Raw genomic sequence first — 25,658 nt, 5'->3', positions numbered from 1 at the left:
TCCTCTCTCTCTCTCCCCTCTCTCTCTTCTGCTGTCTCTCTCCTCTCTCTCTCTCCCCCCATCTCTCTCCCTCTCTCTCTCTCTTCTGCTGTCTCTCTCCTCTCCCTCTCTCCCTCCCTCTCTCTCCCTCTCTTCTGCTGTCTCTCTCCTCTCTCTCTCTCCCCTCTCTCTCTTCTGCTGTCTCTCTCCTCTCTCTCCCTCTCTCCCCTCTCTCTCTTCTGATGTCTCTCTCCCTCTCTCCCCTTTCTCTCTTCTGCTGTCTCTCTCCTCTCTCTCTCACTATCTCTCTCACTATCTCTCTCTCCCCCATCTCTCTCCCTCTCTCTCCTTCTCTCTCCCGCACACTCTCTTCTTCTTTATCACCTGCTGTCTCTTTCTCCTGCTCTGTCCATTTCTCTCTTCCTCACACCCCTCCCCTTCCCTCTGTTTGTCAGTCTCTCGCTCTCTTTCACACAAATACCCCCAGCAACCTGATTCAATGCCTGGGTCTGACAATACCACACTGCAATACATGGGCAGAGACAGAAAGGGTTTGTGATGGCAGCATGGCATGAGCCTCGGCAGTATCTGTCCTTCAAAGGTAATCAGCTGGGTGGAGTGCACAGAAAAACAGGACATGAATGCACCAGTTGACCTGAGGGCCCAGCGTGCCAGTGATATTCAGCAGGGCCATTCTTCTGACTGACAGCTCCTTTATTTATGAATGTTATTGCTATTATTTTGGTACAGCCTATTAGACTGCCCTGTTCCAAAGTCGTTCATAGACAAGAACATAGTCTGGAGTTATTGTTTCAACCACAGAGACTGGAGATGAGTCACGGCTGTAGCCAATGGGGTATTGATACTTACTGAGGTTGTAGACTGACTGGACTTCTTGTCGTTGATTGGATGGAATGGAGGATTGGATTGGGGGATGAGAGGAGTAGAAATAGTGAAATTAGAGGGATAGAGAGAGAGAAAAGGGTGAAAATAGTACAAGTGAATCAGACAAGTGTTTTTGTGCTAATCTGTCAGACCACCTGATTAATGACTGCACTGAAACGTTCCTGTCTTGTAGCAGCAGGCCCCAGGCTCAGACATATTAACTCCTAAACCCTGCCGTGCATAGTGTCAATATACACACACACACACACACACACACACACACACACACACACACACACACACACACACACACACACACACACACACACACACACACACACACACACACACACACACACACACACACACACACACACACGTACACACGAACACACACTGCACATTTTTCTCTTGCTGCATCCCAATTACACTGACTAAAGCCATTCACAAGACACCCAAGCAACAGTACCTTACCATGTTTTATTTCCCAGCACGGCATAGATGTCTCTCTGTGCTACCAGTTAGAAATATGATTTTCACCAGTCTGTAATGGACAAAGCTGAGCTGTAACGATCTAAGGATCGTTATTGCTCTCTTCCTTCTACTGTAACTCTTCTACTGTGACACTAAGTGGAGGAAAAACGACTACCCCCACTCATCTCCCTCCTCACCCTCGCCCCCTTACCCCTTCCTCTGAAACCAGCCACTTAAGTGCAGTTTTAGGAAATGTAAAAGAAAACCAATTAATTTCAAAGCGAAAAATACAGGCACTCACCATTCTTGATCTGTGTCCAAATGATTGAACAAATCTAGCAGCAAAGAGCTCCCCCACAGAGCTGACCTCGGGACACAAGCACTCTGAACCGTGCTAAGCCTTCATCCACCAACTCTACTGGAGCTGCTCTCTCTTCAACGTTTTAATGGCAGCTCCATCATACAGTACAGCAGCAACAGTTTGCCAGAGGTGCCAGTTCCCTGCATCTGTCTTCTCAAGATAAATGCTCAGTGCAGGAAAAAGTAATTGTGCCATTTGCTGAGAAAAAGGCCCTTTTCAGAAGTATTCAGAAATATAGAAAATATTATATTTATTATAAATCAAATCAAATGTTATTTGATCCCACCAAGATGGCGTAGCAGTGAAGACGTGTTTGTTTGTCCTCTCGTGTACTTTTGTATTTTTTGTATTTTTTGTATATATATTTCAATTTGTTTTCAATCTCTTTTCGATTTTTAATTCGATTATACCTTCCGGTAACTTGCGTCACCCAATGTGATACGGAATCGCTATTATTTTCAATTTTAGAACACATTCAAGAACCTCCAGAAGCTAACCAGCTAATTAGCTACAAGCTATTTAGTCATTGTTAGCAACTGCTAGCAGCTTTTACCTTCTGCACATATACCAGCCCTGTTTTTAGCCTGGATAATACTCGCCTGTCTACCAATATCGCTTGTCTACCAATATCGGACTGTCTCTCCACAACAACGCCAGATTCCTGCCGTAATCCCTGGACCACAGCTAGCTAGCTCACAGCTTGCAACTAGCAAGCTCACAGTTAGCCGTGAGTTAGCCGTGAGCCAGGCACATCTCCCGGCTAGCAAACTAAATTCTACAATACCTCTTTCGCCATCTGGCTTGGATTCTCTGTCAACACGGCGCCCTGCCGCACCACCACGACTGGTCTGCCGACGAATACTCCATCCGCTGTGCCTTCATCCGGCCTCCGTCGGAGCAGACGCTCCTACTAGCCCAGGGCTACTAACTTTAAACGCTGTGTCGCTAGCGTAGTGGCGGCTCCCCTGTTCCATTTACTGCTGCCCCCTGGACACTATGATCACTTGGCTACATAGCTGATTCCTGCTGGACTGTCAATTAATCACGGTACTCCATTCTGTTTGTTTATGTTTTTATCTGTCGGCCCCAGCCGCACTCAGGCTCTGTGTGTAGTTAATCCGACCCTCTCTGCCTAGTCAACGCCATTTTACCTGCTGTTGTTGTGTTAGCTGATTAGCTGTTGTTGTCTCACCTGTTGTTTTAGCTAGCTCTCCCAATCAACACCTGCGATTACTTTATGCCTCGCTGTATTTCTCTCAAATGTCAATATGCCTTGTATACTGTTGTTCAGGTTAGTTATCATAGTTTTAGTTTACAATGGAGCCCCTAGTTCCACTCTTCATACCTCTGATACCTCCTTTGTCCCACCTCCCACACATGTGGTGACCTCACCCATTACAACCAGCATGTCCAGAGATACAACCTCTCTTATCATCACCCAGTGCCTGGGCTTACCTCCGCTGTACCCGCACCCCACCATACCCCTGTCTGCGCATTATGCCCTGAATATATTCTACCACGCCCAGAAATCTGCTCCTTTTATTCTTTGTCCCCAACCCAGGCCCTGCATGTCCCCAGGCACCCTCATTTGTTGACTTCTGTGATCGAAAAAGCCTTGGTTTCATGCATGTAAACATCAGAAGCCTCCTCCCTAAGTTTGTTTTACTCACTGCTTTAGCACACTCTGCCAACCCTGATGTCCTTGCCGTGTCTGAATCCTGGCTTAGGAAGGCCACCAAAAATTCTGGGATTTCCATACCCAACTATAACATTTTCCATCAAGATTGAACTGCCAAAGGGGGAGGAGTTGCAGTCTACTGCAGAGATAGCCTGCAAAGTTCTGTCATACTTTCCAGGTCTATAACCAAACAGTTCGAACTTCTAATTAAAAAATGTATCTCTCCAGAAATAAGTCTCTCACTGTTGCCGCCTGTTACCGACCCCCCTCAGCTCCCAGCTGTGCCCTGGACACCATTTGTGAATTGATCGCCTCCCATCTAGCTTCAGAGTTTGTTCTGTTAGGTGACCTAAACTGGGATATGCTTAACACCCCGGCAGTCCTACAATCTAAGCTAGATGCCCTCAATCTCACACAAATCATCAAGGAACCCACCAGGTTCAACCCCAAATCTGTAAACAAGGGCACCCTCATAGACGTTATCCTGACCAACTGGCCCTCCAAATACACCTCCGCTGTCTTCAATCAGGATCTCAGCGATCACTGCCTCATTGCCTGTATCCTCTACGGGTCCGCAGTCAAATGACCACCCCTCATCACTGTCAAATGCTCCCTAAAACACTTCTGCGAGCAGGCCTTTCTAATCGACCTGGCCCGGGTATCCTGGAAGGATATTGACCTCATCCCGTCAGTTGAGGATGCCTGGTCATTCTTTAAAAGTAACTTCCTCGCCATCTTAGATTAGCATGCTCCGTTCAAAGAATGCAGAACTAAGAACAGATATAGCACCTGGTTCACTCCAGACCTGACTGCCCTCGACCAGCACAAAAACATCCTGTGGCGGACTGCAATAGCATCGAATAGTCCCCGCGATATGCAACTGTTCAGGGAAGTCAGGAACCAATACACGCAGTCAGTCAGGAAAGCAAAGGCCAGCTTTTTCAAGCAGAAGTTTGCATCCTGTTGCTCTAACTCCAAAAAGTTCTGGACACTGTAAAGTCCATGGAGAACAAGAGCACCTCCTCCCAGCTGCCCACTGCACTGAGGCTAGGTAACACGGTCACCACCGATAAATCCATGATAATCGAAAACCTCAACAAGCATTTCTCAACGGCTGGCCATGCCTTCGTCCTGGCTACTCCAACCTCGGCCAACAGCCCCCCCCCCCCCCCCCCCCCCCCCCCCCCCCCCGCGCAGGTACTCGCCCAAGCCTCCCCAGCTTCTCCTTTACCCCAATCCAGATAGTAGATGTTCTGAAAGAGCTGCAAAACCTGGACCTGTACAAATCAGCTGGGCTTGACAATCTGGACCCTCTATTTCTGAAACTATCCGCCGTCATTGTCGCAACCCCTATTACCAGCCTGTTCAACCTCTCTTTCATATCGTCTGAGATCCCCAAGGATTGGAAAGCTGCCGTGGTCATCCCCCTCTGGGGAGACACCCTGGACCCAAACTGTTACAGACCTATATCCATCCTGCCCTGCCTATCTAAGGTCTTCGAAAGCCAAGTCAACAAACAGATCACTGACCATCTCGAATCCCACTGTACCTTCTCCGCTGTGCAATCTGTCCATTATTGCATATTGTTAAACACACACAGGTTGGTAGAAATAGAAATGGAAGAGTGTGTGTCTTTAGGGGTGCTGGGAGATGGTAGGGGTGCTGGGAGATGGTAGGGGTGCTGGGAGATGGTAGGGGTGCTGGGAGATGGTAGGGGTGCTGGGAGATGGCAGGGGTGCTGGGAGATGGTAGGGGTGCTGGGAGATGGTAGGGGTGCTGGGAGATGGTAGGGGTGCTGGGAGATGGTAGGGGTGCTGGGAGATGGCAGGGGTGCTGGGAGATGGTAGGGGTGCTAGGAGATAGTAGGGGTGCTGGGAGATGGTAGGTGTGCTGGGAGATGGTAGGGGTGCTGGGAGATGGTAGGGGTGCTGGGAGATGGTAGGGGTGCTGGGAGATGGTAGGGGTGCTGGGAGATAGTAGGGGTGCTGGGAGATGGTAGGGGTGCTGGGAGATAGTAGGGGTGCTGGGAGATGGTAGGGGTGCTAGGAGATAGTAGGGGTGCTGGGAGATAGTAGGGGTGCTGGGAGATGGTAGGGGTGCTGGGAGATAGTAGGGGTGCTGGGAGATGGTAGGGGTGCTGGGAGATGGTATGGGTGCTGGGAGATGGTAGGGGTGCTGGGTGATAGTAGGGGTGCTGGGAGATGGTAGGGGTGCTGGGAGATAGTAGGGGTGCTGGGTTTGGTGGGGGTGCTGGGAGATAATAGTGGTGCTGGGAGATGGTAGGGGTGCTGGGAGATAGTAGGGGTGCTGGGAGATGGTAGGGGTGCTGGGAGATGGTAGGGGTGCTGGGAGATGGTAGGGGTGCTGGGAGATAGTAGGGGTGCTGGGAGATGGTAGGGGTGCTGGGAGATGGTAGGGGTGCTGGGAGATGGTAGGGGTGCTGGGAGATGGTAGGGGTGCTGTGAGATAGTATGGGTGCTGGGAGATGGTAGCTAGCTAGACACTTTGTTATGGGTTGAGACAGACTGTGGATGGGTATATCTGTGGGGTTGAGACAGACTGTGGATGGGTGTATCTGTGGGGTTGAGAAAGACTGTGGATGGGTATATCTGTGGGGTTGAGACAGACTGTGGATGGGTGTATCTGTGGGGTTGAGACAGACTGTGGATGGGTGTATCTGTGGGGTTGAGACAGACTGTGGATGGGTGTATCTGTGGGGTTGAGACAGACTGTGGATGGGTGTATCTGTGGGGTTGAGACAGACTGTGGATGGGTGTATCTGTGGGGTTGAGACAGACTGTGGATGGGTGTATCTGTGGGGTTGAGACAGACTGTGGATGGGTGTATCTGTGGGGTTGAGACAGACTGTGGATGGGTGTATCTGTGGGGTTGAGACAGACTGTGGATGGCTTGGCTGCCTTGTCTGTGCCTCAGAGCTAGAGTCTTGTGGTGCAGGCCCATCCTCTTCTCCTCCTCTTCCTCTATACTCCCTCTCTTCTCTCTCTCCCCTTTCCCCTCCATCACCCTGCTATTAATAGAGTCTACAGCCTCCAGAGGACCTACAGAGGGGAGAGAGAGAGAGAGCAGAGAGAGTGAGAGAAGAAAAGTGAGGGACTGATAGAGTGTAAAGAGAGGGAGTGATATAGTATATATAGAGGGAGTGATATAGTATATAGAGAGAGAGTGATAGAGTATATATAGAGGGAGTGATAGAGTGTAAAGAGAGGGAGTGATAGAGTGTAAAGAGAGGGAGTGATAGGGTATATATAGAGGGAGTGATAGAGTATATATAGAGAGAGTGATAGAGTGTAAAGAGAGGGAGTGATAGAGTGTAAAGAGAGGGAGTGATAGAGTGTAAAGAGAGGGAGTGATAGAGTATATATAGAGGGAGTGATAGAGTGTAAAGAGAGGGAGTGATAGAGTATATATAGAGGGAGTGATAGAGTGTAAAGAGAGGGAGTGATAGAGTATATAGAGAGGGAGTGATAGAGTATATATAGAGAGAGTGATAGAGTATATATAGAGGGAGTGATAGAGTATATATAGAGAGAGTGATAGAGTGTAAAGAGAGGGAGTGATAGAGTGTAAAGAGAGGGAGTGATAGGGTATATATAGAGGGAGTGATAGAGTATATATAGAGAGGGATAGAGTGTAAAGAGAGGGAGTGATAGAGTGTAAAGAGAGGGAGTGATAGAGTGTAAAGAGGGGGAGTAATAGGGTATATAGAGAGGGAGTGATAGAGGGTATAGAGAGGGAGTGATAGAGTGTAAAGAGAGGGAGTGATAGAGTATATATAGAGGGAGTGATAGAGTGTAAAGAGAGGGAGTGATAGAGTATATATAGAGGGAGTGATAGAGTGTAAAGAGAGGGAGTGATAGAGTATATAGAGAGGGAGTGATAGAGCGTAAAGAGAGGGAGTGATAGAGTGTATATAGAGGGAGTGATAGAGTGTAAAGAGAGGGAGTGATAGAGTATATAGAGAGGGAGTGATAGAGTGTAAAGAGAGGGAGTGATAGAGTATATAGAGAGGGAGTGATAGAGCGTAAAGAGAGGGAGGGATAGAGTATATATAGAGGGAGTGATAGAGTATATATAGAGGGAGTGATAGAGTATATATAGAGGGAGTGATAGAGTATATATAGAGGGAGTGATAGAGTGTAAAGAGAGGGAGTGATAGAGTATATATAGAGAGAGTGATAGAGTGTAAAGAGAGGGAGTGATAGAGTGTAAAGAGAGGGAGTGATAGAGTATATATAGAGGGAGTGATAGAGTATATATAGAGAGAGTGATAGAGTATATATAGAGGGAGTGATAGAGTATATATAGAGGGAGTGATAGAGTGTAAAGAGAGGGAGTGATAGAGTATATAGAGAGGGAGTGATAGAGTATATATAGAGAGAGTGATAGAGTATATATAGAGGGAGTGATAGAGTGTAAAGAGAGGGAGTGATAGAGTATATAGAGAGGGAGTGATAGAGTATATATAGAGAGAGTGATAGAGGGTATAGAGAGGGAGTGATAGAGTGTAAAGAGAGGGAGTGATAGAGTATATATAGAGGGAGTGATAGAGTGTAAAGAGAGGGAGTGATAGAGTATATATAGAGGGAGTGATAGAGTGTAAAGAGAGGGAGTGATAGAGTATATAGAGAGGGAGTGATAGAGTATATATAGAGAGAGTGATAGAGTATATATAGAGAGAGTGATAGAGTATATATAGAGAGAGTGATAGAGTGTAAAGAGAGGGAGTGATAGAGTGTAAAGAGAGGGAGTGATAGGGTATATATAGAGGGAGTGATAGAGTATATATAGAGAGAGTGATAGAGTGTAAAGAGAGGGAGTGATAGAGTGTAAAGAGAGGGAGTGATAGAGTGTAAAGAGAGGGAGTGATAGAGTATATATAGAGGGAGTGATAGAGTGTAAAGAGATGAGTGATAGAGTGTAAAGAGAGAGAGTGATAGAGTATATATAGAGGGAGTGATAGAGTATATATAGAGGGAGTGATAGAGTGTAAAGAGAGGGAGTGATAGAGTATATATAGAGAGAGTGATAGAGTGTAAAGAGAGGGAGTGATAGAGTATATAGAGAGGGAGTGATAGAGTGTAAAGAGGGGGAGTAATAGGGTATATAGAGAGGGAGTGATAGAGGGTATAGAGAGGGAGTGATAGAGTGTAAAGAGAGGGAGTGATAGAGTATATATAGAGGGAGTGATAGAGTGTAAAGAGAGGGAGTGATAGAGTATATATAGAGGGAGTGATAGAGTGTAAAGAGAGGGAGTGATAGAGTATATAGAGAGGGAGTGATAGAGCGTAAAGAGAGGGAGTGATAGAGTGTATATAGAGGGAGTGATAGAGTGTAAAGAGAGGGAGTGATAGAGTATATAGAGAGGGAGTGATAGAGTGTAAAGAGAGGGAGTGATAGAGTATATAGAGAGGGAGTGATAGAGCGTAAAGAGAGGGAGGGATAGAGTATATATAGAGGGAGTGATAGAGTATATATAGAGGGAGTGATAGAGTATATATAGAGGGAGTGATAGAGTATATATAGAGGGAGTGATAGAGTGTAAAGAGAGGGAGTGATAGAGTATATATAGAGAGAGTGATAGAGTGTAAAGAGAGGGAGTGATAGAGTGTAAAGAGAGGGAGTGATAGAGTATATATAGAGGGAGTGATAGAGTATATATAGAGAGAGTGATAGAGTATATATAGAGGGAGTGATAGAGTATATATAGAGGGAGTGATAGAGTATATATAGAGGGAGTGATAGAGTGTAAAGAGAGGGAGTGATAGAGTATATAGAGAGGGAGTGATAGAGTATATATAGAGAGAGTGATAGAGTATATATAGAGGGAGTGATAGAGTGTAAAGAGAGGGAGTGATAGAGTATATAGAGAGGGAGTGATAGAGTATATATAGAGAGAGTGATAGAGGGTATAGAGAGGGAGTGATAGAGTGTAAAGAGAGGGAGTGATAGAGTATATATAGAGGGAGTGATAGAGTGTAAAGAGAGGGAGTGATAGAGTATATATAGAGGGAGTGATAGAGTGTAAAGAGAGGGAGTGATAGAGTATATAGAGAGGGAGTGATAGAGTATATATAGAGAGAGTGATAGAGTATATATAGAGAGAGTGATAGAGTATATATAGAGAGAGTGATAGAGTGTAAAGAGAGGGAGTGATAGAGTGTAAAGAGAGGGAGTGATAGGGTATATATAGAGGGAGTGATAGAGTATATATAGAGAGAGTGATAGAGTGTAAAGAGAGGGAGTGATAGAGTGTAAAGAGAGGGAGTGATAGAGTGTAAAGAGAGGGAGTGATAGAGTATATATAGAGGGAGTGATAGAGTGTAAAGAGATGAGTGATAGAGTGTAAAGAGAGAGAGTGATAGAGTATATATAGAGGGAGTGATAGAGTATATATAGAGGGAGTGATAGAGTGTAAAGAGAGGGAGTGATAGAGTATATATAGAGAGAGTGATAGAGTGTAAAGAGAGGGAGTGATAGAGTGTAAAGAGAGGGAGTGATAGAGTATATATAGAGGGAGTGATAGAGTATATATAGAGAGAGTGATAGAGTATATATAGAGGGAGTGATAGAGTATATATAGAGGGAGTGATAGAGTATATATAGAGGGAGTGATAGAGTATATATAGAGGGAGTGATAGAGTGTAAAGAGAGGGAGTGATAGAGTATATAGAGAGGGAGTGATAGAGTATATATAGAGAGTGATAGAGTATATATAGAGGGAGTGATAGAGTATATATAGAGGGAGTGATAGAGTATATATAGAGGGAGTATATAGAGAGAGTGATAGAGTATATATAGAGGGAGTGATAGAGTATATAGAGAGGGAGTGATAGAGTATATATAGAGGGAGTGATAGAGTATATACAGTGCCTTGCGAAAGTATTCGGCCCCCTTGAACTTTGCGACCTTTTGCCACATTTCAGGCTTCAAACATAAAGATATAAAACTTTATTTTTTTGTGAAGAATCAACAACTAGTGGGACACAGTCATGAAGTGGAACGACATTTATTGGATATTTCAAACTTTTTTAACAAATCAAAAACTGAAAAATTGGGCGTGCAAAATTATTCAGCCCCCTTAAGTTAATACTTTGTAGCGCCACCTTTTGCTGCGATTACAGCTGTAAGTCGCTTGGGGTATGTCTCTATCAGTTTTGCACACCGAGAGACTGACATTTTTCCCATTCCTCCTTGCAAAACAGCTCGAGCTCAGTGAGGTTGGATGGAGAGCATTTGTGAACAGCAGTTTTCAGTTCTTTCCACAGATTCTCGATTGGATTCAGGTCTGGACTTTGACTTGGCCATTCTAACACCTGTATATGTTTATTTTTGAACCATTCCATTGTAGATTTTGCTTTATGTTTTGGATCATTGTCTTGTTGGAAGACAAATCTCCGTCCCAGTCTCAGGTCTTTTGCAGACTCCATCAGGTTTTCTTCCAGAATGGTCCTGTATTTGGCTCCATCCATCTTCCCATTAATTTTAACCATCTTCCCTGTCCCTGCTGAAGAAAAGCAGGACCAAACCATGATGCTGCCACCACCATGTTTGACAGTGGGGATGGTGTGTTCAGGGTGATGAGCTGTGTTGCTTTTACGCCAAACATAACGTTTTGCATTGTTGCCAAATTCAATTTTGGTTTCATCTGACCAGAGCACCTTCTTCCACATGTTTGGTGTGTCTCCCAGGTGGCTTGTGGCAAACTTTAAACAACACTTTTTATGGATATCTTTAAGAAATGGCTTTCTTCTTGCCACTCTTCCATAAAGGCCAGATTTGTGCAATATACGACTGATTGTTGTCCTATGGACAGAGTCTCCCACCTCAGCTGTAGATCTCTGCAGTTCATCCAGAGTGATCATGGGCCTCTTGGCTGCATCTCTGATCAATCTTCTCCTTGTATGAGCTGAAAGTTTAGAGGGACGGCCAGGTCTTGGTAGATTTGCAGTGGTCTGATACTCCTTCCATTTCAATATTATCGCTTGCACAGTGCTCCTTGGGATGTTTAAAGCTTGGGAAATCTTTTTGTATCCAAATCCGGCTTTAAACTTCTTCACAACAGTATCTCGGACCTGCCTGGTGTGTTCCTTGTTCTTCATGATGCTCTCTGCGCTTTTAACGGACCTCTGAGACTATCACAGTGCAGGTGCATTTATACGGAGACTTGATTACACACAGGTGGATTGTATTTATCATCATTAGTCATTTAGGTCAACATTGGATCATTCAGAGATCCTCACTGAACTTCTGGAGAGAGTTTGCTGCACTGAAAGTAAAGGGGCTGAATAATTTTGCACGCCCAATTTTTCAGTTTTTGATTTGTTAAAAAAGTTTGAAATATCCAATAAATGTCGTTCCACTTCATGATTGTGTCCCACTTGTTGTTGATTCTTCACAAAAAAATACAGTTTTATATTTTTATGTTTGAAGCCTGAAATGTGGCAAAAGGTCGCAAAGTTCAAGGGGGCCGAATACTTTCGCAAGGCACTGTATAGAGAGAGTGATAGAGTATATATAGAGGGAGTGATAGAGTATATATAGAGAGCGTGATAGAGTGTAAAGAGAGGGAGTGATAGAGTGTAAAGTGAGGGAGTGATAGGGTATATATAGAGGGAGTGATAGAGTGTAAAGAGAGGGAGTGATAGAGTGTAAAGAGAGGGAGTAATAGGGTATATAGAGAGGGAGTGATAGAGTATATATAGAGAGAGTGATAGAGTATATATAGAGGGAGTGATAGAGTATATATAGAGGGAGTGATAGAGTATATATAGAGGGAGTGATAGAGTATATATAGAGAGAGTGATAGAGTATATATAGAGGGAGTGATAGAGTATATAGAGAGGGAGTGATAGAGTATATATAGAGGGAGTGATAGAGTATATATAGAGAGAGTGATAGAGTATATATAGAGGGAGTGATAGAGTATATATAGAGAGAGTGATAGAGTGTAAAGAGAGGGAGTGATAGAGTGTAAAGAGAGGGAGTGATAGGGTATATATAGAGGGAGTGATAGAGTGTAAAGAGAGGGAGTGATAGAGTGTAAAGAGAGGGAGTGATAGAGTGTAAAGAGAGGGAGTAATAGGGTATATAGAGAGGGAGTGATAGAGGGTATAGAGAGGGAGTGATAGAGTGTAAAGAGAGGGAGTGATAGAGTATATATAGAGGGAGTGATAGAGTGTAAAGAGATGGAGTGATAGAGTATATAGAGAGGGAGTGATAGAGTGTAAAGAGAGGGAGTGATAGAGTATATATAGAGGGAGTGATAGAGTGTAAAGAGAGGGAGTGATAGAGTATATAGAGATGGAGTGATAGAGTGTAAAGAGATGAGTGATAGAGTGTAAAGAGAGGGAGTGATAGAGTATATAGAGAGGGAGTGATAGAGTCTAAAGAGAGGGAGTGATAGAGTGTAAAGAGAGGGAGTGATAGAGTATATAGAGAGGGAGTGATAGAGTGTAAAGAGAGGCAGTGATAGAGAGAGTGTGTGTGTGTGTGTATGTGTGTGTGTGTGTGTGTGTGTGTGTGTGTGTGTGTGTGTGTGTGTGTGTGTGTGTGTGAGTGTGTGTGTGTGTGTGTGTGTGTGTGTGTGTGTGTGTGTGTGTAGTGCAGCAGGTAGCAGGGGTGAAACCCCAGAGGAGCTGAGGCAGGTTAGAGGGAGAGACAAACAGAGCCCTCAAGGTCATCACTAAACCCAGCCAACCAGCCAGCTGTCACCTTAGAGTCAGCCATCATTCCTATCAACCACACTGTAGGCAGCAACACCCATAGCAACACCCACACCACTCACATCAACACCAGCACTACTCACACCAACACCCACACCAACGCCCACACCACTCACCCACACCAACGCCCACACCAACACCCATTGCAACTCCCACAGCAACACCCACACCACTCACAACAACACCCACAGCAGCACCAACACCCACAGAAACATCCATAGCAACACCCACACCAATACTCACACCAATACCCACATCAACACCCACATCAACACCCGCAGCAACATCCACACCAACACCCGCACCAACACCCACACCACTCACCAATGCCAACACCCACAGCAAAACCCAGACCACTCACAGCAACACCCACAGCAAAACCCACACCACTCACAGTAACACCCACAGCTACACTCACAGAAACACCCACAGAAACACCCACACCAACACCCGATGTCAACTTTATTTATCTAAATTTGCATTACTGGGTGCTGGCAGTTTTCCCCACCGACGGACACTGAAGCATTATCTTCTTTTTAAAACCTCCAATACCCATGTTTTATTTCATTCAAAGTTCTGTTCAAAAGCAGTGAAGGTAATTGAAAATATCTTGTTGTTTGACAAGCTGTAAACCCAGTCAGCGCCATTATCAAAGCCTTTAAGAATCATGGTTTCCAATTGAGTTGCTGATAAAGTCACCTGGTTGTGAGGGAGCACAGCTTTGGTGATGCAGAGCAGGGGCAACATGCGAAGCCAGTGACTCTGTTAACGTGACACCAGAGACCCCCTCCTGTCTACAGAGCAAATCCCCCACTGAGACATAATTGCAACCACACACAGCCTGCCTAACACATTTATCTGATTCGAGATGAAGCTACTTCGGCACACTTTCAATTGCATTTCTATTTCAACGTTTTTTGTTTAAATTAGTCTGTCTGGCAAAACAATGACTGGGGTTGGGATAATGTTGTTGTACATTGGTGAAGAGAGAGGGGGGTCTGATTGGACACTAGATGGACATATACTGTAGTTCCTAGAACCAATCAGGTGCTGATAATGCTTGATTAACAGGAAGTGATTCAGGTGATAGTTGGATTGGATCTATTTGGACCCCGACAGTGAACCTGTGAGACAGTACCTGGAGGCTGCTGTAGCTATGGTCTCTACTGATTAAACTCCATAACATGTATATGACCAAGCCTTTGTGAGAAATGACTCACCTATAGCCTCTAGAAAGCCCCAACCACCAACCACTATTGGAAGAGTCTATAGGTACACGTGTGAGTCTGTGAGCCTCTTTGGGTCTATTTTGAATTGTCCGTCTGCATGGTTAGAGAGCAGCAGCTGTGTGTGGGTGCTGGGTGTTGCTGCATCAGTTAACATTGCCCCTGGCCTTCTGGGACTGAGTCACTGGGAGTTGGGGGACTGGGCTTACTTTACCTCCCTAAGCCCCTCTTAACCCTCTGTATCCACTGTCATACATGTACCTCCCACAAACCAGTGAGCTAGATGGTTTCAGCTGCAATCTTCCATCCTCCAGGCTCAGGCATGTCACACCAGGATTAGTAGATGAGCTCTGGTGCTGAATGAAACAACACAGAGACTGTGTCCCAAAACGGCACCCTACTCCCTACATAGTGCACTACTTTTGACCAAGGGCCCAGGTCAAAAGTAGTGTACTATGTACGGAATAGGGTGCCATTTGGGACGTAACCAGAGGATGTCGACATACAACTGCAACAGGTGCTATGTGAGAAACGTGATGTGCCTAGGGGATGTTTCCAGGCTAATGCCTAGCATCCCCTAGCATCTGATTCCCCTGATAGTTGTGTCAGCTGTAGCTCCTGGTTTTCATCTGTTCCTAAGTGCTAGCATAACAGGTAATATATTCTTATAGTACAAAGTGATTTTCTCCTCTGATGTCGTGCAGTGTGTCGAGTCCTCCTTTAATTGACCTTGAAACGCCTTTGCACCTTGGATCTGCTGTTGAAAAGCCCCTCTCTGCTGCAGTAGAACCCCTCTCTGCTGCAGTAGAATCACTCTCTTCTGCAGTAGACCCCTTCTCTGCTGCAGTAGAACCCCTCTCTGCTGCAGTAGAACACCTCTCTGCTTCAGTAGAACCACTCTGTGCTGCAGTAGAACCCCTCTCTGCTGCAGTAGAACCCCTCTCTGCTTCAGTAGAACCCCTCTCTTCTGCAGTAGAACCCCTCTCTGCTTCAGTAGAACCCTTCTCTGCTTCAGTAGAACCCCTCTCTGCTGCAGTAGAACCCCTCTGCTTCAGTAGAACCCCTCTCTTCTGCAGTAGAACCCCTCTCTGCTGCAGTAGAACCCCTCTCTGCTTCAGTAGAACCCCTCTCTTCTGTAGTAGAACCCCTCTCTGCTGCAGTAGAACCCCTCTCTGCTTCAGTAGAACCCCTCTCTGCTGCAGTAGAACCCCTCTCTGCTGCAGTAGAACATGCTCTTGTTTTAAATGCAATGTGGAGTGATGGTGAGCTGTGGGTCAGACTCCTACCGTACCGCACAATGAATTATTTAGACCAGGTAGACTTTTAAAGAAGCAGAACTGACTGAAACCATAGAAACCATTACTCCTCCTACTGTATAAATAACATAAATATCCTCAAGCTCCCGCAGAGCCTTGTTAGCCCAGTGGGGCTTTCTCCCAATTTAACCCTTTAATCTTCAACCCAGTGAAGCAAGCAGCAATCCGGGAATCATTAACTGACTGAAGTTACAGTACAGAATCTGCAGTGAATCAGATAGTGGTAGCTACTTGACCCTACTGCAGTGAACCAGAAAGTGGTATCTACTTTACCCATCTGCAGTGAATCAGATAGTGGTAGCTACTTGACCCATCTGCAGTGAATCAGATAGTGGTAGCTACTTGACCCATCTGCAGTGAATCAAATAGTGGTATCTACTTGACCCATCTCAGTGAATCAGATAGGGGAGCTACTTGACCCATCTGCAGTGAATCAGATAGTGGTAGCTACTTGACCCATCTACAGTGAATCAGATAGTGGTAGCTACTTGACCCACCTGCAGTGAATTAGATAGTGGTAGCTACTTGACTCATCTACAGTGAATAAGATAGTGGTATCTACTTGACCCATCTACAGTGAATAAGATAGTGGTATCTACTTGACTAATCTACAGCGAATCAGATAGTGGTAGCTACTTGACTCATCTACAGTGAATCAGATAGTGGTAGATACTCCACCCATCTGCAGTGAATCAGATAGAGGTAGCTACTTGACTCATCTACAGTGAATCAGATAGTGGTAGCTACTTGACCCATCTGCAGTGAATCAGATAGTGGTAGCTACTTGACCCATCTACAGTGAATCAGATAGTGGTAGCTACTTGACCCATCTGCAGTGAATCAGATAGTGGTAGCTACTTGACCCATCTGCAGTGAATCAGATAGTAGTAGCTACTTGACCCATCTGCAGTGAATCAGATAGTGGTAGCTACTTGACCCATCTGCAGTGAATCAGATAGTGGTAGCTACTTGACCCATCTGCAGTGAATCAGATAGTGGTAGCTACTTGACCCATCTGCAGTGAATCAGATAGTGGTAGCTACTTGACCCATCTGCAGTGAATCAGATAGTGGTAGCTACTTGACTCATCTGCAGTGAATCAGATAGTGGTAGCTACTTGACTCATCTGCAGTGAATCAGATAGTGGTAGCTACTTGACTCATCTGCAGTGAATCAGATAGTGGTAGCTACTTGACTCATCTGCAGTGAATCAGATAGTGGTAGCTACTTGACCCATCTGCAGTGAATCAGATAGTGGTAGCTACTTGACCCATCTGCAGTGAATCAGATAGTAGTAGCTACTTGACTCATCGTGATCCGATACTGGTGTTGCATTACAGCTGTGCAAAGTGTTGGTAATTGCGGATACATTTAACATTAGCAAAACAAATAAATCAGCTTATCAAAACACTTTGCGGAATGCTAACACACAGCCACGCTAACAAGCAGAGGCCTGGAGTAATTCATCTGATTTTGAGTTGGTTACAAATGGCCGCTCCTGAAATAACCCCTGTCATTCCTGACACCGTGCTAATTTCCTCTCCTCTCTGACATTCACGCTAGCTACTGCTGCTGATGAATATAGGACACCCTGGGGGACAGGACAGGGAGGGAGATGGAAGAACAGGGCCCAGCCTCAGCCCTCCACCACCCACCTAGCCAGCCACAACCCCAGTAGCCCATCTGCCCCGGCTAGAAATTAAAGCCAAAGCTGATATCTAATATTATTTTCTCTTTCCAATCTAGAGGAGAGAGAAGGAGAGAATGAGAGGAATAGATTCCCAGCATATTGACCCGAACCCTCAGTAGTAGTGGAATATAACACACTCCACTAAGTGTGTGTCCACTGTGCCTGTCTAACGCACAAGGCCAGAGCCTGCAGACACTACCTAATAGAAAGAAGCAGGTTTATGATCAGGAACCGTTGTAGTTCACAGGCAGAGAATCCAATCCTGCCCAGCAGTGGATGGGTACAGCAGTATACTAGATGAGTGGATGGTACAGCAGTATACTGGATGAGTGGATGGTACAGCAGTATACTGGATGAGTGGATGATACAGCAGTATACTGGATGAGTGGATGGTACAGCAGTATACTGGATGAGTGGATGGTACAGCAGTATACTGGATGAGTGGATGGTACAGCAGTATACTGGATGAGTGGATGGGTACAGCAGTATACTGGATGAGTGGATGGTACAGAAGTATACTGGATGAGTGGATGGTACAGCAGTATACTGGATGAGTGGATGGGTACAGCAGTATACTGGATGAGTGGATGGTACAGCAGTATACTGGATGAGTGGATGGGTACAGCACAATACTGGATGAGTGGATGGTACAGCAGTATACTGGATGAGTGGATGGGTACAGCAGTATACTGGATGAGTGGATGGTACAGCAGTATACTGGATGAGTGGATGGTACAGCAGTATACTGGATGAGTGGATGGTACAGCAGTATACTGGATGAGTGGATGGTATAGCAGTATACTGGATGAGTGGATGGTACAGCAGTATACTGGATGAGTGTATGGTACAGCAGTATACTGGATGAGTGGATGGTACAGCAGTATACTGGATGAGTGGATGGTACAGCAGTATACTGGATGAGTGGATGGTACAGCAGTATACTGGATGAGTGGATGGTACAGCAGTATACTGGATGAGTGGATGGTACAGCAGTATACTGGATGAGTGGATGGTTGCGGAGTGGGAGATTTATTCTATCTCTTGCTGTCCCGTTGCACCATTCCACTCCTGCACTGCTTCAGCATCCCAATGTCTGTACCAGAACAAGTACACACTGTGTCGTGCCAAAACAGGCCCTTTTCTTTACAATTATCCTTGGCATCCATGAGGAAGGGTTTTAGGGGACAGACACAGCTGACACAATGACTGCTCAGAGGGCGGACCTGGCGGCTAATTGATGACAACAGATTGATTTTGTTTGTTCTTTTTTTTTGCTCAGCTTATTTTTTTGGGTCGCACATTCATTCAAGCGGGTTCGAGTCAATTGGAATAATTGTGGCTAATTCAGCTTGAAGCCAGTCTCCGAACTCAAGTTGATGCTCTGCACGTGTTAGAATGCACACATGGTATAGAGTTAATAGGGATGGATAGGTTCAGATGGAGCTGTATAGGAACCAATCTCTTTATTCTTGCTCTAAGGAAAGACCCATCCTTTCTCAGACCCCTGGGACATTACACATGGAAAAAGTGCTCCAGGACTCTCTTAAGTGAAATCAATTTTCCTTTAAAGAACAGTGGTACAGAGCGCATGTCAATAGAGGGCTGTGTGCTAAGAGAGCAGGAGAGAGGAAGGGAAAAATAGGGAGAGAGAGAAGAAGAGAGAAGAGAGAGTCAGAGAGACAGGGTGAGAGAGGGCCAATGTAATCAGTCTGTGAAAGAGCCCTTTCATCTCCTCCTTATGTCTTCAAAGACAATGAGCCTCACCCACTGTACTCTGTCCACATTAACACTCCACACACACACACACACACACACACACACACACACACACACACACACACACACACACACACACACACACACACACACACACACACACACACACACACACACACAACTACATAAACATACAGCACAACACACCCAATCCTCTCTATTAAACAAAGACAGAATAATGGAGAGGAGGGGGGCAAGAGAATAAACAGTGATGAGTCTCTCTCTTCTCTATCACTGGCATCCCCTCCTTGTGTCCTCTGTGTGGCTGAATGTCCCCACGGTGGGTACTATTGATAACCTGGCGACTCCTCCCTATAGTCTGCTTCTCCCAGTGTGTGTGTGTGTGTGTGTGTGTGTGTGTGTGTGTGTGTGTGTGTGTGTGTGACCATGTGTATCCATCTGTGTGTGTGTGTGTGTGTGTGTGTGTGTGTGTGTGTGTGTGTGTGTGTGTGTGTGTGTGTGTGTGTGTGTGTGTGTGTATCCATCTGCGTGTGTGTGACCATGTGTATCCATCTGTGTGTGTGTGTGTGTGTGACCATGTGTATCCATCTGTGTGTGTGTGTGTGTGTGTGTGTGTGTGTGTGTGTGTGTGTGTGTGTGTGTGTGTGTGTGTGTGTGTGTGTGTGTGTGTGTGTGTGTGTGTGTGTGTGTGTGTGTGTGTGTGACCATGTGTATCCATCTGTGTGTGTGTGACCATGTGTATCCATCTGTGTGTGTGTGACCATGTGTATCCATCTGTGTGTGTGTGTGTGACCATGTGTATCCATCTGTGTGTGTGTGTGTGTGTGTGTGTGTGTGTGTGTGTGTGTGTGTGTGTGTGTGTGTGTGTGTGTGTGTGTGTGTGTGTGTGTGTGTGTGTGTGTGTGTGTGTGTGTCTTGAGACGTTTATCCCCCTCTGCCTCTCTGACTCTGACAAGGAAGTCAAGCACATCTAAGAGGGATTGTTGTCAAGCAAACAGGGGATGGAGGAGGGCGATGGAACACAAACCCGTTTGAGGATGTAATCTGACAGCGGCAATAAATTCCATTACCGTTGTTTTGTCATTTCCCTGATTAATATTTGTGCTTGAACAAAGCCACATTAAGTCCTTGACCTTGTCCACACAGCTAGTGTTCATTACAGCAATCCCTTTATTAAGTCAGTCACACACATCGGTGACTACACATCACTTTACCTCATGTCCTTACCTAACCTTTACCGAACTAAAGCCACGATCATGTGGACTCTAATTACAGTTTTTAACAATCACTTTGGCACTAATTTCAGAACCTTGTGGTCATTTTTCAAAACTCTAGACACAAAACTCAAAATGGTCATCACTTGTAACACAGGCTGTCCAATGTTCAAAACATAGCATTGTGCGTTCATATCTTTAAAGAAACCTTGCACTTGCAGAACCATTGGTTCAAATAACTTATTTATCATGAAATACCATAGGAACATTCATTTAGATCACACACACACAAGATACCGATAGTTTCACTGTGTAGTTGTTCGTACAATCATTAAATATTGTAGTACGAAATATGTGATACATGTTTCATTATGCTACTACACATAAATACATCAATGTAAAAGGACTAGTAGAGAGAATACTACAGACAGTGGAATCGTGGAATCGTAGAACAAAATATGACATTTATTGATGAAATACAATAAAATCACAACATTGGTTTCTTTGATCCAAAGCAAAAATAATTAGCTACAAAAAAAGAAAAAACAGTTAAAGGTCAACTGCAGTGTTCCTCACCTGGCTTACTGTAAAACATCACTGCAGTGTTCCTCACCTGGCTTACTGTAAAACGTCACTGCAGTGTTCCTCACCTGGCTTACTGTAAAACATCACTGCAGTGTTCCTCACCTGGCTTACTGTAAAACATCACTGCAGTGTTCCTCACCTGGCTTACTGTAAAACATCACTGCAGTGTTCCTCACCTGGCTTACTGTAAAACATCACTGCAGTGTTCCTCACCTGGCTTACTGTAAAACATCACTGCAGTGTTCCTCACCTGGCTTACTGTAAAACATCACTGCAGTGTTCCTCACCTGGCTTACTGTAAAACGTCACTGCAGTGTTCCTCACCTGGCTTACTGTAAAACATCACTGCAGTGTTCCTCACCTGGCTTACTGTAAAACATCACTGCAGTGTTCCTCACCTGGCTTACTGTAAAACGTCACTGCAGTGTTCCTCACCTGGCTTACTGTAAAACATCACTGCAGTGTTCCTCACCTGGCTTACTGTAAAACGTCACTGCAGTGTTCCTCACCTGGCTTACTGTAAAACGTCACTGCAGTGTTCCTCACCTGGCTTACTGTAAAACGTCACTGCAGTGTTCCTCACCTGGCTTACTGTAAAACGTCACTGCAGTGTTCCTCACCTGGCTTACTGTAAAACATCACCGCAGTGTTCCTCACCTGGCTTACTGTAAAACATCACTGCATTGTTCCTCACCTGGCTTACTGTAAAACATCACTGCAGTGTTCCTCACCTGGCTTACTGTAAAACATCACTGCAGTGTTCCTCACCTGGCTTACTGTAAAACATCACTGCAGTGTTCCTCACCTGGCTTACTGTAAAACATCACTGCAGTGTTCCTCACCTGGCTTACTGTAAAACATCACTGCAGTGTTCCTCACCTGGCTTACTGTAAAACATCACTGCAGTGTTCCTCACCTGGCTTACTGTAAAACATCACTGCAGTGTTCCTCACCTGGCTTACTGTAAAACGTCACTGCAGTGTTCCTCACCTGGCTTACTGTAAAACATCACTGCAGTGTTCCTCACCTGGCTTACTGTAAAACATCACTGCAGTGTTCCTCACCTGGCTTACTGTAAAACGTCACTGCAGTGTTCCTCACCTGGCTTACTGTAAAACATCACTGCAGTGTTCCTCACCTGGCTTACTGTAAAACGTCACTGCAGTGTTCCTCACCTGGCTTACTGTAAAACGTCACTGCAGTGTTCCTCACCTGGCTTACTGTAAAACGTCACTGCAGTGTTCCTCACCTGGCTTACTGTAAAACGTCACTGCAGTGTTCCTCACCTGGCTTACTGTAAAACATCACCGCAGTGTTCCTCACCTGGCTTACTGTAAAACATCACTGCATTGTTCCTCACCTGGCTTACTGTAAAACATCACTGCAGTGTTCCTCACCTGGCTTACTGTAAAACATCACTGCAGTGTTCCTCACCTGGCTTACTGTAAAACATCACTGCAGTGTTCCTCACCTGGCTTACTGTAAAACATCACTGCAGTGTTCCTCACCTGGCTTACTGTAAAACATCACTGCAGTGTTCCTCACCTGGCTTACTGTAAAACATCACTGCAGTGTTCCTCACCTGGCTTACTGTAAAACATCACTGCAGTGTTCCTCACCTGGCTTACTGTAAAACGTCACTGCAGTGTTCCTCACCTGGCTTACTGTAAAACATCACTGCAGTGTTCCTCACCTGGCTTACTGTAAAACATCACTGCAGTGTTCCTCACCTGGCTTACTGTAAAACGTCACTGCAGTGTTCCTCACCTGGCTTACTGTAAAACATCACTGCAGTGTTCCTCACCTGGCTTACTGTAAAACGTCACTGCAGTGTTCCTCACCTGGCTTACTGTAAAACGTCACTGCAGTGTTCCTCACCTGGCTTACTGTAAAACGTCACTGCAGTGTTCCTCACCTGGCTTACTGTAAAACGTCACTGCAGTGTTCCTCACCTGGCTTACTGTAAAACATCACTGCAGTGTTCCTCACCTGGCTTACTGTAAAACATCACTGCATTGTTCCTCACCTGGCTTACTGTAAAACATCACTGCAGTGTTCCTCACCTGGCTTACTGTAAAACATCACTGCAGTGTTCTTCATCTGGCTTACTGTAAAACATCACTGCAGTGTTCCTCATCTGGCTTACTGTAAAAAGCTAAACAAAAGATTGATTACTGTACTTCTATATTTCCCTCAACCCTGTCTTGTGGATTTGGCCCCAGGTTCTCATCCACATCACAATGGATGTTTTCATTAGCCAAACATCATGGCGAATCCAGGCCTGACACTGGTCTGCTGTGATGTCATTGCATTCGTCATCCATGGTCTGGAGAAGGGCGCCTATCATATACCTTCCACCTCCATGTGGAGAAAAATTCCTCAATCGGGTTAAGGAAAGGAGAGTATGGGGGTAAGTACAGGGTGGTAAATTGTGGATAGGCCTGAAACCATGCTTGCAACAATGTGCATGGTGGAACCTCATTATCCCACACAATGACATAGGTCATGCCATCAGCTCTACAGACCTGATTTAGCCCATCAAAGACGGTTACATTCGAACAGCAAATCATGTGGCTGCCTGCAACTCAATATATAGAGTATATAGAGCTTTAAATGTTGTTTGACCAAACATTAGAACAGGCAAGATGAGTAATCTAAGCAACTTTGACTGTGAAATGATTGTTGATGCCACACATGGTGACTCTAGCATCACAGAAACAGCTGCCTTCCAGGGATTTTTACACACTACAGTCTCTAGAGTTTATAGAGAATGGTGCGATAAACAAAACACATTCAGTGAGCGGCAGTTCTGTGGGAAAAAACACCTTGTTAATGAGAGAGGTCAGAGGAGAATGTCCAGACTCATTCAAGCTAACAGAAAGGCCACAAATGCTCAAATAACAGCTGTTTAAACAGTGGTGTGCAGAAGGGCATCTCTTAACGTACAACACCGTGAATAATTCAGGCTGTTCTAGAGGCAAAAGGGGGTCCTACCCAGTACTAGATAGGTGTTCCTAATAACGTGTGTGTGAGTGTACAGTAATGTCAAATCTGAAAACATGGTCTGGAAAAGTGGTACATGAGACCATAGAAACAGTGTCTGATAAAGAATGATGATGAAATATTACATCCATAGATAATGTAGTCCAATTGGTTCATGTTCCACGGTAATAGGTGTCAATGGATCTCGTTATCCTGAAACTTTCATGATCTAAACATGGAAAATTGTTCGTCAGTTTCCATACAACTATGCATTAAGAGTAATGCAACAGTTACTTCTCATTTTGAGCAGTTGTATCAATTGATAGTTAGATCATTGTAATGAAATGAATAGACAGTCATCTCAGATGTAATGTGTGAATTGCATTTTGAAATGGTTGTACTTTGATGTTAAGTTGTATAATTTTGAACAGGTGATTTTAGTTCAATGAACAAATGATCTTAACTTTGTGTATTGTATCCAAGCAATTGGAAAAAGTGTTAAGAGTTTAGAAAAAATTGCATTTTGATCATTGGTTGTGAGTTTTGTGTCTAGCGTTTTGAAAAATGACATCAAGGTTCCGAAATTAGTGCCAAAATGATTGTAAAAAACGAATGGTTTAGCAACTCAACCTCCAAAAGAGGCACGTGCAAATATTGCATGTGTTGGATGGAGGGGATAAACTCCAGTTCATCAAGTCCAAATTACTTAGGTGTATTCAGCCATTAACAGCATCTGCATGCACATTACAATGCAAGTATGCATACCTTAATTAATGAGTAGTACGGTTTGGATTTTCCTAATGTTTCTAAACATCTAAGTCGAATTATTCATCCCATTCTAGTTGTCCTGGTTGCATGTGTTTAGATAGCTGTTTATTTTGTGTTTATCTCTACGTTTCTGCTCAGGGCTCAGTGCATTTAGCGGTGCTTGTTATTGTGAGCAAAACTCTGCTTTCTTCAAGCTAAGGCTCTGTGTTTGTTGCTATGATGGATGTTATGCTGTGGGGCACAGAGTTTCTCTGTGTTTGTACGCAGTCGTGTGTGTGTGTGTGTGTGTGTGTGTGTGTGTGTGTGTGTGTGTGTGTGTGTGTGTGTGTGTGTGTGTGTGAGTCTGAGTATGAGTGTGTGTATGAGTGTGCGTTCGTGAGTGTGTGTGTGTGTGTCTGAATGTGTCTGAGTGTGCTTATGAGTGTGTCTGTATATGCAATTTACTGAGAGAGAGAGCAAGAGAGCAAATATGGATATGTATATAGAGTGAGGGATGATATGTATATTTGTTAGAGAAGAGAGTGAGGGATGATATGTATATTTGTTAGAGAAGAAGAAAGAGAGAGTGAGGGATGATATGTATATTTGTTAGAGAAGAAGAAAGAGAGAGTGAGGGATGATATGGATATTTGTTAGAGAAGAAGAAAGAGAAGGTGAGGGATGATATGTATATTTGTTAGAGAAGAGCGTGAGGGATGATATGTATATTTGTTAGAGAAGAAGAAAGAGAAGGTGAGGGATGATATGGATATTTGTTAGAGAAGAAGAAAGAGAAGGTGAGGGATGATATGGATATTTGTTAGAGAAGAAGAAAGAGAAGGTGAGGGATGATATGGATATTTGTTAGAGAAGAAGAAAGAGAAGGTGAGGGATGATATGGATATTTGTTAGAGAAGAAGAAAGAGAGTGAGGGATGATATGTATATTTGTTAGAGAAGAAGAAAGAGAAGGTGAGGGATGATATGGATATTTGTTAGAGAAGAAGAAAGAGAAGGTGAGGGATGATATGTATATTTGTTA

General features: G+C 44.6%; 1 protein-coding gene across 1 annotated transcript in view; it reads left to right on the top strand.

Moving 5' to 3' along the window:
- LOC109905721 (reticulon-4 receptor-like 1) overlaps positions 1-25,658 on the top strand; it is a 224,054-nt gene that overhangs the window by 54,075 nt on the left and 144,321 nt on the right. The window lies entirely within an intron of this gene.

The sequence above is a fragment of the Oncorhynchus kisutch genome, linkage group LG15 (assembly GCF_002021735.2).
Source record: "Oncorhynchus kisutch isolate 150728-3 linkage group LG15, Okis_V2, whole genome shotgun sequence".
Lineage (NCBI taxonomy): Eukaryota > Metazoa > Chordata > Actinopteri > Salmoniformes > Salmonidae > Oncorhynchus > Oncorhynchus kisutch.
Note: the sequence above shows the minus strand (reverse complement) of the source record. Positions and strands in the feature narration are given on the sequence as shown.